This window comes from Taeniopygia guttata, chromosome 4 (genome assembly GCF_048771995.1).
Source record: "Taeniopygia guttata chromosome 4, bTaeGut7.mat, whole genome shotgun sequence".
In the NCBI taxonomy this organism is placed as follows: domain Eukaryota; kingdom Metazoa; phylum Chordata; class Aves; order Passeriformes; family Estrildidae; genus Taeniopygia; species Taeniopygia guttata.
Window position 1 is genome coordinate 4,568,751 of NC_133028.1, and position 8,939 is coordinate 4,577,689.

The following is an 8,939-nucleotide window of genomic DNA, read 5'->3' on the forward strand; positions in this document are numbered from 1 at the left end:
AGGATAAATATAGGATATAGGATAGAAGGTACAAAGGGATATGCAGCCAGGTCTAGCTTCTCAGCATCCTGTTTAATGGTGGTATGTGAACCACCTGAAAGTGGAGAGCTCAGTTTGAGGCCAAGAGAGCCTTTCTTAAAATCCAGAGATTCAGCAGGAAAACTCCATATGACATTTCTCTTTCTTCTCCATCTTTCCCTCCTCTGCCACACAGGCAGACAATTTTCTGCCTCCTCAGGCAACATAACAAGCCAATTGCCATGAGGACCAAAGCCTTCAAAATTAAAGCCTGCAATTTGCCTGAGGAAGAGAGAATGAGCAGAAAAGGTCAGACACACCAGTAATGTCTTGGTCCTGATGTCTCTTTGGCTTTAGTGAGCTCCCAGGCAATTGTAATATATTGCCAAGCACAAAGGTGCCTTAGGACCCAGTCCTCAGAGACTGAATGCTTTGGGCACAACCTTCTCTTTTCCAGAGCTTTGAAAAGCTGGCAGCAAAGCTCAGCTCAGGTAGAAGAAATCACACTGCAGAAATATTTCTCACCTGGATAAATAATTCTTTTCTCCCTGTGTGACTTTTTTTTTTTTTTTTTTTTTTTTTTTTTTTTTTTTTTTTTTTTGAAATGAAACAGTCTCGCAGCACTTTAGCCATCTGTGCTATGGAAATGTCTTTTGACCTTGCAGAGTGGCCTGGCCATCCATCAAGTCAGGGCTGAGCTACCTGCAAGAAGAGCACTGGGGACTGTCACCTCCCCTGCCTGCCTCAGTGACTGCAAAACCAGAGCAGAGCCAGCCTCAGCTCTCCCCATGACAGATACATCCCCTCCCCTACGAGTCCTTAGGCTTTTCCCATCACTTTTTCACAATTTATTTCTCATGGTTCAGTGGAAAAGCGAAAGTAAGCATACACACAAAGTCTTATTTACCTTTAGGTGAATATCTGTGGCATCAATCTTGGTAGCAAAGAAAATCTCAATTCTACCACCTCTTTTTCCTGTTCTATTAGAGCACATATTCACATTTCAGAGCTAAAGAGAGTTTGATTTGCTCTTTCCTACAAACTTCGCCTCACCAGAATATATCACAGCAACTTTAACTGCCAGGCAACAAAAAAGAACAGGTAACAAGATGATGACTTAATCCAGCATCTGTTAAAGTCTATGGTCACCTTTCTTTTAGATCAAGACCTAAATCCTCATTCCTAAAAGCTATTTTGACACTTAATCCTTGGAGGGAAAAAAAGAAAGGCAGTGAGTCAAATACTATAAAACTCGGACATTTTTGCATTTGAAGAACACATCAACATAAATGCAAAAGCTCTGCTTGACCTGTGCAGTGGCTTTCCAAGGAAACAGTGAGGAGAAGGTAAATAGGATCAATCCATCCTTTTGGAAAGTTAAACCTGAGGCTGAAAAGAAAGCAGAAATATAGTTCAAGTTTCAGAGAAAATACAGCAAAGGCAGAGGGATGACCTAATAGTCCCCTTTCTCCTAATGTGGTCATAGTAGTTGTAATATTCTTAGGGTTTGGAGGGGGGGAGGTTGATATTTTTGTTGGGGTTTTTTTTGTTTTTGTTTGTTTGTTTGTTTGTGGTTTTTTGTGGGCTTTTTTTTGTTTGTTTTGTTTTGTTTTTCATTGGGTTTTTTTCTTGTTTTTTGGTTGCTTTTTTTTGGTTTTTTTTTTGGTTTTTTTTTAGGTTTATTTTTGGATGTTTGTTTGTTTGTTTGTTTTTTGTTACAATGAGTAAAGACCTCATCTTCTGATGCTGTAGAATGGCTCTTTAGCCTACCTGTTTTAGGTAACACTCACATTATACCCACGGTCTACACAAAATCTGCAGCTTGTACTGCAGATGGCTTCACAGCAGCTCTTGCTGCAGGATGTTCTTAGTGCAAAAAGCCATTAAAAAAAAAAGTTTTTCACATCAGAACAAGTAAAAATTGTCTTTTACAAGTCATTCCTAGCACAGGCTGGCAGTGTTCCTCACTCACCTAACCTTTAGTTCTGTTCAGAGTGCAAGGTCAGATCCCTTTGTGCCTGCTGAGAGCCTCTGAGCTTGGCAGAAATTTTGCATGAATGCAGATGTCTACAAAAAAAAGGAGTTTGTTGGCAGGATCAGGACCTTTTGAATAATTCTGAAACTACAACACAGCTGGAATGAAGAGCCTGACACGTGTTCTGTGTCTATAGTGGTCATTGATTGCTTTTGGTTTTACACAGAAAACAAAAACATCTGAGGTCATTCTCCCCATCCCTCCCACTAAATATTACTGTGTTCAAAACCAGGAGATATTCTGGTATTTTACCTTAAAACCCTGGACTCCAGAGTCATGGTAACACACAAGCTTCTCTGCTTTTTCTGCCTATAGATATTTCTATAAATAGATAACCATATGACTTCTAGATTTCAAACCTTCTAGGAAAAATAAAACCCATGAATACTAAAACTTGAAAACCACAGCAAATATAAGGAGCTTCCTGCTTTCTAAAAACTACACCAATAAATGTTGTCCTTCCAAGTTTTTTCTGCCTCTTTTTAGTATTGCAATATTTAATCTAAGCTGATAAACTGTGAACAGCTCAGGTCAGCAGGAAGAGAACTGGCCTTGCCTGGTGGGAGAGTGCACCAATCTCTCAAGGCTGGCATTTAGAGTAGAATTAATCTCATTTAATAAAACTTATATTTGGAAGGTGTCCCTGTCCATGGCAGGGGGTTTGGAATTAGATGATCTCTAGGGCCCCTTCCAAACCAAATAATTCTGTGACTCTGTGATATAAAAAAGATGCCTGCTCAAACACAATAATTTAAGTCCTCATCTCAACTTTTTGAGACAGCTTCTGCAAATGAGTGCTGCTATCCTTTGACTATAGCCAGTGTTTAAACAAACTGCTCATGCAGTTAAATGCATGAGAGTTAAATGCACTCTCATTTGTGTGGATAAATGGCTTCCATCCACTGGCTGCGACTACACCATAGAGTGGCATAAAAAATAAGCTACCTTCAAACAAATGGGTTTTATCAGTATCATTTTAACTAATTGCACTTCCTGGCAAAAAAAAAAGAAAAAAAAAAAAGAAGAAGATTTTGGCTTCTTCATGAAAGATTAAGTTTTTGAATTATTTATGTTGGTGTCTATATTGCACTTTAATATATGATACAGGACAGGAAAGAAGAGGCAGCTGACCTCTCCTGTGACATAACCAAAGTAAAATGTATATGGCTCAGAGAAATATTTAATGGGACTGTGAACTCTTAGATGCAGGGGTCAACTTCTTGTTTTGCATTTGTGCTGTGTGTGAAACACTGATTCTTCATCTTTGACCAATTCCAAGTAGTATTATAGTAACAATGTATTGTCAGAATACATTTCTTCCTATAAAATATAATTGAATATAGTTCATGGAAATGAGACATAAACATGTCAGGTGTGTTACCATCTCCAGTGCTGGATATATGAAATCAGGGAAGTAATTTATCTCTACCTTAGTTTTGATGTTATAACATTTTTTCCAGCTGGAGATTGACTTAAACTCTCTTCTAGAAAAAAAAAAAAAAAAAAAAAAAAGGATCCAGATGCTTAAAATTAGGAAGAAACAACCTAATGAGAAGAATTTATTATATGTGTCTTGCTACAGTATTGCTGAAGACTTTTCTAAAAACTACATTTAAAACAAACCCCAGCCAAGTGCCAGAAGCCTCTTTTGTGTTTGTCCACCCTCAGAAGTGACTCATGTCCCAGCCTGCCCAGGAGTGTGTGCTGAAACACAGCTCCTCCATTATTCAGATTATATCAGCTGAACATTCAGCTTTGCTAACAAAGAAGGTGGCAAATGTCTCTCCCTTTCCCATTAAAATCTTCTCCCGCAATTGCCTCAGTGTGTGTGAGTAGATATAATAAGCAGATTGCAGAAATTAATTAATTATGAGAGTTAAATTTTCACTTTCACCCTTTGCTGAACATCTTTTGTTCCTTAGCCCTGGCTTCTGTAAAACTGAAGTTATTTCCCAGGGTGTGTGGCTTCTAACATGACTGTTTCCTGTGTTTAGCTGCTACAGCACACCAAGCATGTGGAGCATATTAACAAGGAGTTTTTAATTAATCCCTGGGAATAAAGCACCCTCAAAAACAATAGTTCAGTATACGAGTACTTATATTCACTGCTGCAACAAAACCATAAAAAAAAAGGCAATATTTCCTATTACATTTTAAACAATCTTTAACCACAGGCAAATTTGGATAACGGGTGCTTTCTGCAAGGCTGTGAGTGAATTATTTCAGATTTTTTGATGTTTTGCTAGAAAGACATGTTAAAATGCTGGTAATTTGAACACCAGCAAGCAGTTTGCCTACTCCTCTCAACTTTTTTTAACAAATGCCATCACCTATTCTATATTGCCCTCAGCTTCTCACACTTGTGTCAGAAGGAAATGAGAGATTTTTAACACAGCCAACAAGTTCAGTGCTAAGTGGAGAGGGGCAGAATTTCCCTCAGGTCTTAATCCCAATAAAGTTTCAGGGCACTGAGTGGTTGTAATCAGTCACTTGTCTTTCTGAATTACTTTATTCAAAACCATGGACAGCTCTGTAATGTCTTCTATTTCTGCCATCAGATGAATATTATGTGGCAAGAAAGCAAAATTAGAAAAGGGTCAATAAGGAAAATAAGGACAGAGGATTTATTTACACCCAGAGTTTCTACTTGTGGGACTTGTTGCTGACTTTATTCAAGATATTCAAATTACCAGCATTACTTCCCTATGGCCTTGTCTCGACTGTTTTAAGAGTTAGATGAGCTGATGTTTGCAAAGAAATTTCCTTGTGGAAAATACTGCCATTTTCAAAGAGTATTGAAGGCTTCAAAGGAATTCCTGTCCTGAAACGCCTTCCCTTCTCCCAACCCACAGTTTTAATCAGTTTTTTCTCCCAAATCACAGTTTGACTGCACCACCACCCCTACCCTGGCTGGCACCATCTCCCTTTCCCTCCTTGCTGATGAGAGGATGAGGAGGATTTGGGTAACAGACTTGAGGCTTTTAAGGCAAAAGAATGAAGGCTGATGGTTTCAGACACAGTAGTCAAAGCCCCTTTTCTGCTGCTAATGATCTGTCTGGGAGACAGTAAATTATGCCTGTATTTCAGCCAGAGCCATTCCATAACTTTTAAGGTGAAATGAAAATCCCTAAACTAGGAATAGCTGTAATCACAAAGTCTGAAAGAAACTTTTTACATTTTCGGAAGGTTCTTTCAAGGCTTTGTCAAAGCCATGTAAAAATTAGGACAGGAACAAAAGTGCTAAGACCTTTTCATATTTGAATTTGGAATAATTGTTATATCCCTGAACCCACAGAGAACTTGAAAAAGAAATTGATGGACAAGAGAGCTTTCAAATAAGGATAAAAAAGCTAAACTGTCTTGTACAGCCATAGGAATCTTCAGCTCTAGGTTGCAGAGTGAGAAATCTAAGATACAGTCAGTACAAAATAAAATTAAAGGTTTATGCCAGCAGGTTGATCTGTGTGATTTTCTGTGCATTCACACACACACACTCCTGTGTATTTAGTAAATCTGGACTTTGAGACAGTTGGTGGGTCAGCACCTGAAGATGGTTGAAAATTATCATTCCTGTTCAGGTTAAAGCTCAAATTGTCTTTGTATTCTCTGTCAATAGGTGATAGAAAATGTCTATGTCACAGCAAGGTCAGAAAGGCATAAAATGGTGCCACTTTTCTGGTTAGGGAGGTCTAGAATGAGAAATTGTCTCTTTTATGGTTCTATATACTATATATTTGGCTTCTGACTAAGCCAAGAAGCAATCCTGCAACCATCTGGAATTTCTCCATATTACCAGACTTTGTGGCAGCAGAAAATACCTGAAAAACAAAGAAAACCAAAATATCTCCCCATTTTCTGCTTTCCTTCTTGGTCACTAAGAAAGGGTTGATTATGAGCAGGCTGCAGAGGCTGGTCCCAGTTAGTATATATGCATTTGTATAGGATGGATATTATGGGAACTCACTAGGATGAGCTAGAATAAGCTGTGATTTGCTTTTGGAAGATATGCATTAAAAACTGAAAAAGGATTTAAACACAGTTTTCCTGCAGTCTGGTTTAGCTGTCCTCTGCCTGTGTAGGAAACATTTGGCTTAATTAAAATTGTTTTGCCTAAACCATTTAGCAAATTTAGTTTAAAATTTGAAGATAACTGCGAGTTAGTCAGAACTACAGTTTTAGAAAAAAAGTTGTTTAAATAATTTTGGCCACCTCTCTAGCAGACTTTGCAGTTCAGGTGATTTTGTAGATTAATTTACTACTTCAGACCTTGGAATTTTCCCCAAAGACCTTCAACACTGACAGAGTTTTTATGACCACAGTCACTGCAGATTTAGGATATAGTCCAGCATCTATTAAATCAGTGGAAAAACTGCCTTTCATTCAGAAAACACTGACTCAGAAACCTATTTGCACTTATTTGGAACTACAAACTATTGTAGTTTGTGTGGTTCTTAACCTGTAGCTGTAAAAGATGTAAGTTAATGTCCATCTAGTTAAAGCATGCCAGTGGAATTAAAGAAGTAAGAACACCATCTGAAAAGGGCATTTGTGGCATGTTTTTTGCAGTTTCACCTTTCTTGCCAAAGGTCTGCAGTTCCATGAATTAAGGTGACTTAAAGCTCCTTGCCAGGCTGCAGACACAGGATAACTGCAGCCATCCATCAGTCTGCTGACTGCAACAGATACAGATGAAGCAAGGAAAAGTGGGTGTTTAAACAATTACAGGTCTTTTTTAATTTATATAGCCTTGACCTTAACTGCTTCCATAAAGCAGCTTCTGTTCTCACCACAGGCAGGGGTTTGTTCCTTCCAGCAGGTTCCCTTGCAGCGCTGCAGCTCCACCACCTTCAGCAGTGCTGCCACCCCAGCCCTAATTCCAAGGAAATTTTCAAGTGGGATCAAAGACATCATCTTTGGATAATGTTTGTTGATTCACAGCTGAGAGTGGCATAACGAAGACTGACCTGGACAGAAGGTTGAGATTATATCCTTGTCACCTGCCAGTCTTTTTCAGAATGATAACGAGTGTAAAGCATTTATTCTGAAGAGAGGAACCCTCCTACCCTCTTTGAACTCCTCCTGAGAGGTGGCTGCTACCACTGAATCTGCCTCAACTGCTGCTGCAGTGGCATTCAGCTCTCAGCCAACCAGAAAATATAATTTGGTAAATAATTATAATGTCTGCAGTGTAAATGCTTTTCTTAAAATAAAATCAAATGTGTTTTGTTGGTTGTTTTTCTCACAAATAATTTGAGTTTGGAGAGCTGTTTAGCACTTAAGTACTGCCAAAGAGAAAACAATTTTTGTTCTGAGTATGCAAAGACATTATCTTGAGCAGGAATTTTCTCTCTTCAAAATGCTAATTAAACAAAACAATGAATTTTGATAAATAAGTACATCTACAAGTTCCTGGCCTCGGGGAAGTGTCACCACAGTATATATTGTTTGCAAGAATGAGTATCTCACATAAACACTTTCCCCTATTAAAAGATATGAGGCTTGTATTTCAAATTAAAACAGCTGTGAGGGGCTGTTTGTGTGTGTTTGTGCATGAGAGTGTTTTTCAGATGAGGTCTGAAAATAGATAGAGAGTCAATCAAATGGAAAAAGATGAGGAGATTGATGCTGTTCAGAGGAGGATGTGCTGTGCAACTTGGTTGGAATTGGGGAACCCAAAAAAGTCTGGGGAGGTTGCCTGCCCAGCTGTGCCTCCATTAGTGTCTTTTATATTTGCGGTTTTCAGGGCAGTTTCAGCCATGAGTGAGATCAGATATTTACTGAAAGTGGTTCATAAAGGCCTTTAGAAATGGTCTGTATCTTTCTTGTAATTCCAGTATCTTTTCTTTCTCCATGTTTGCTAATGTGGATGTTTTTATTTGAAACCTGGCATATTGGGCACATCTACAGCCACAGAATGCAACAGAGAAACAGCAGACATCAGAGAGACTTAAACCTCATACAACAAATTTAGTTTAACTCAGTTAGTTTAACTAAGATATTCAACTTTATTGAACAAAATTAAATGCTTTCAGGATTTAGTAAATGGACTTGATTTTCCTTGATTTTATTGTGGTGGATGTAGGACACCCCAAGGAGCTGACAACCAGTGCCACTAAATGAGTTCCTTCAGGTTGATGTGACACCAAGCAGCAGCACACAGAACACTGAGAGCCATAAAACAACTGCATGTTTAGTAATTTCTTTTCAAGTAAACATCCTGGTTTTGTTCCACGGAATCACAGAAGCATTTAGGTTGGAAAAGGACATCTTGAGTGAGTCACCCCATCTATCACAGGCATCCAGTCCCAGAAATTCCATAAAAAGAGAAATGTTAGCACCTTAAAATGAGGTAGTGCTTCTACATTTTTCTATTCCCTCATAAGAAGCAGGTAAATATTTATTCAGAACTTTTCTATGCACCTTTCATTAATATTCATTAGCATTTGCATGACTTAATTCTTTGTACTAACAGTAGGGAATATAAATATTTTGTATATATACATATACATTTAACTAGAAAAAGAGAAAGTCTTTAAGAGATGTGGGAAAAAAGCTGCTATTGTTATTATTTTCATTAAAATATTTTCTCATTCCTTCCTAATCTATAATTTTCAACTTTTGATAAGACTTTACACTGTACTTTATCAAATATCATTATTATTATTATCAAAATATACAGCCATAAAGGCCTACATGTAGCAGTTTTTATGTTATTGTGGATATTGTCAGTTCAGTCAGAGACAAAAAGAGAAAGATTGCTGCCAGGCTAAGCCTGGGAAAAAGTCTGAGAGGAATGAAAACAATCTATTATCTTGTCTTCCATTCATATTGTTTATAGATATGTTCTACCACACTGACCTAAGTTCAGTGTACCAATCAGGTGAAA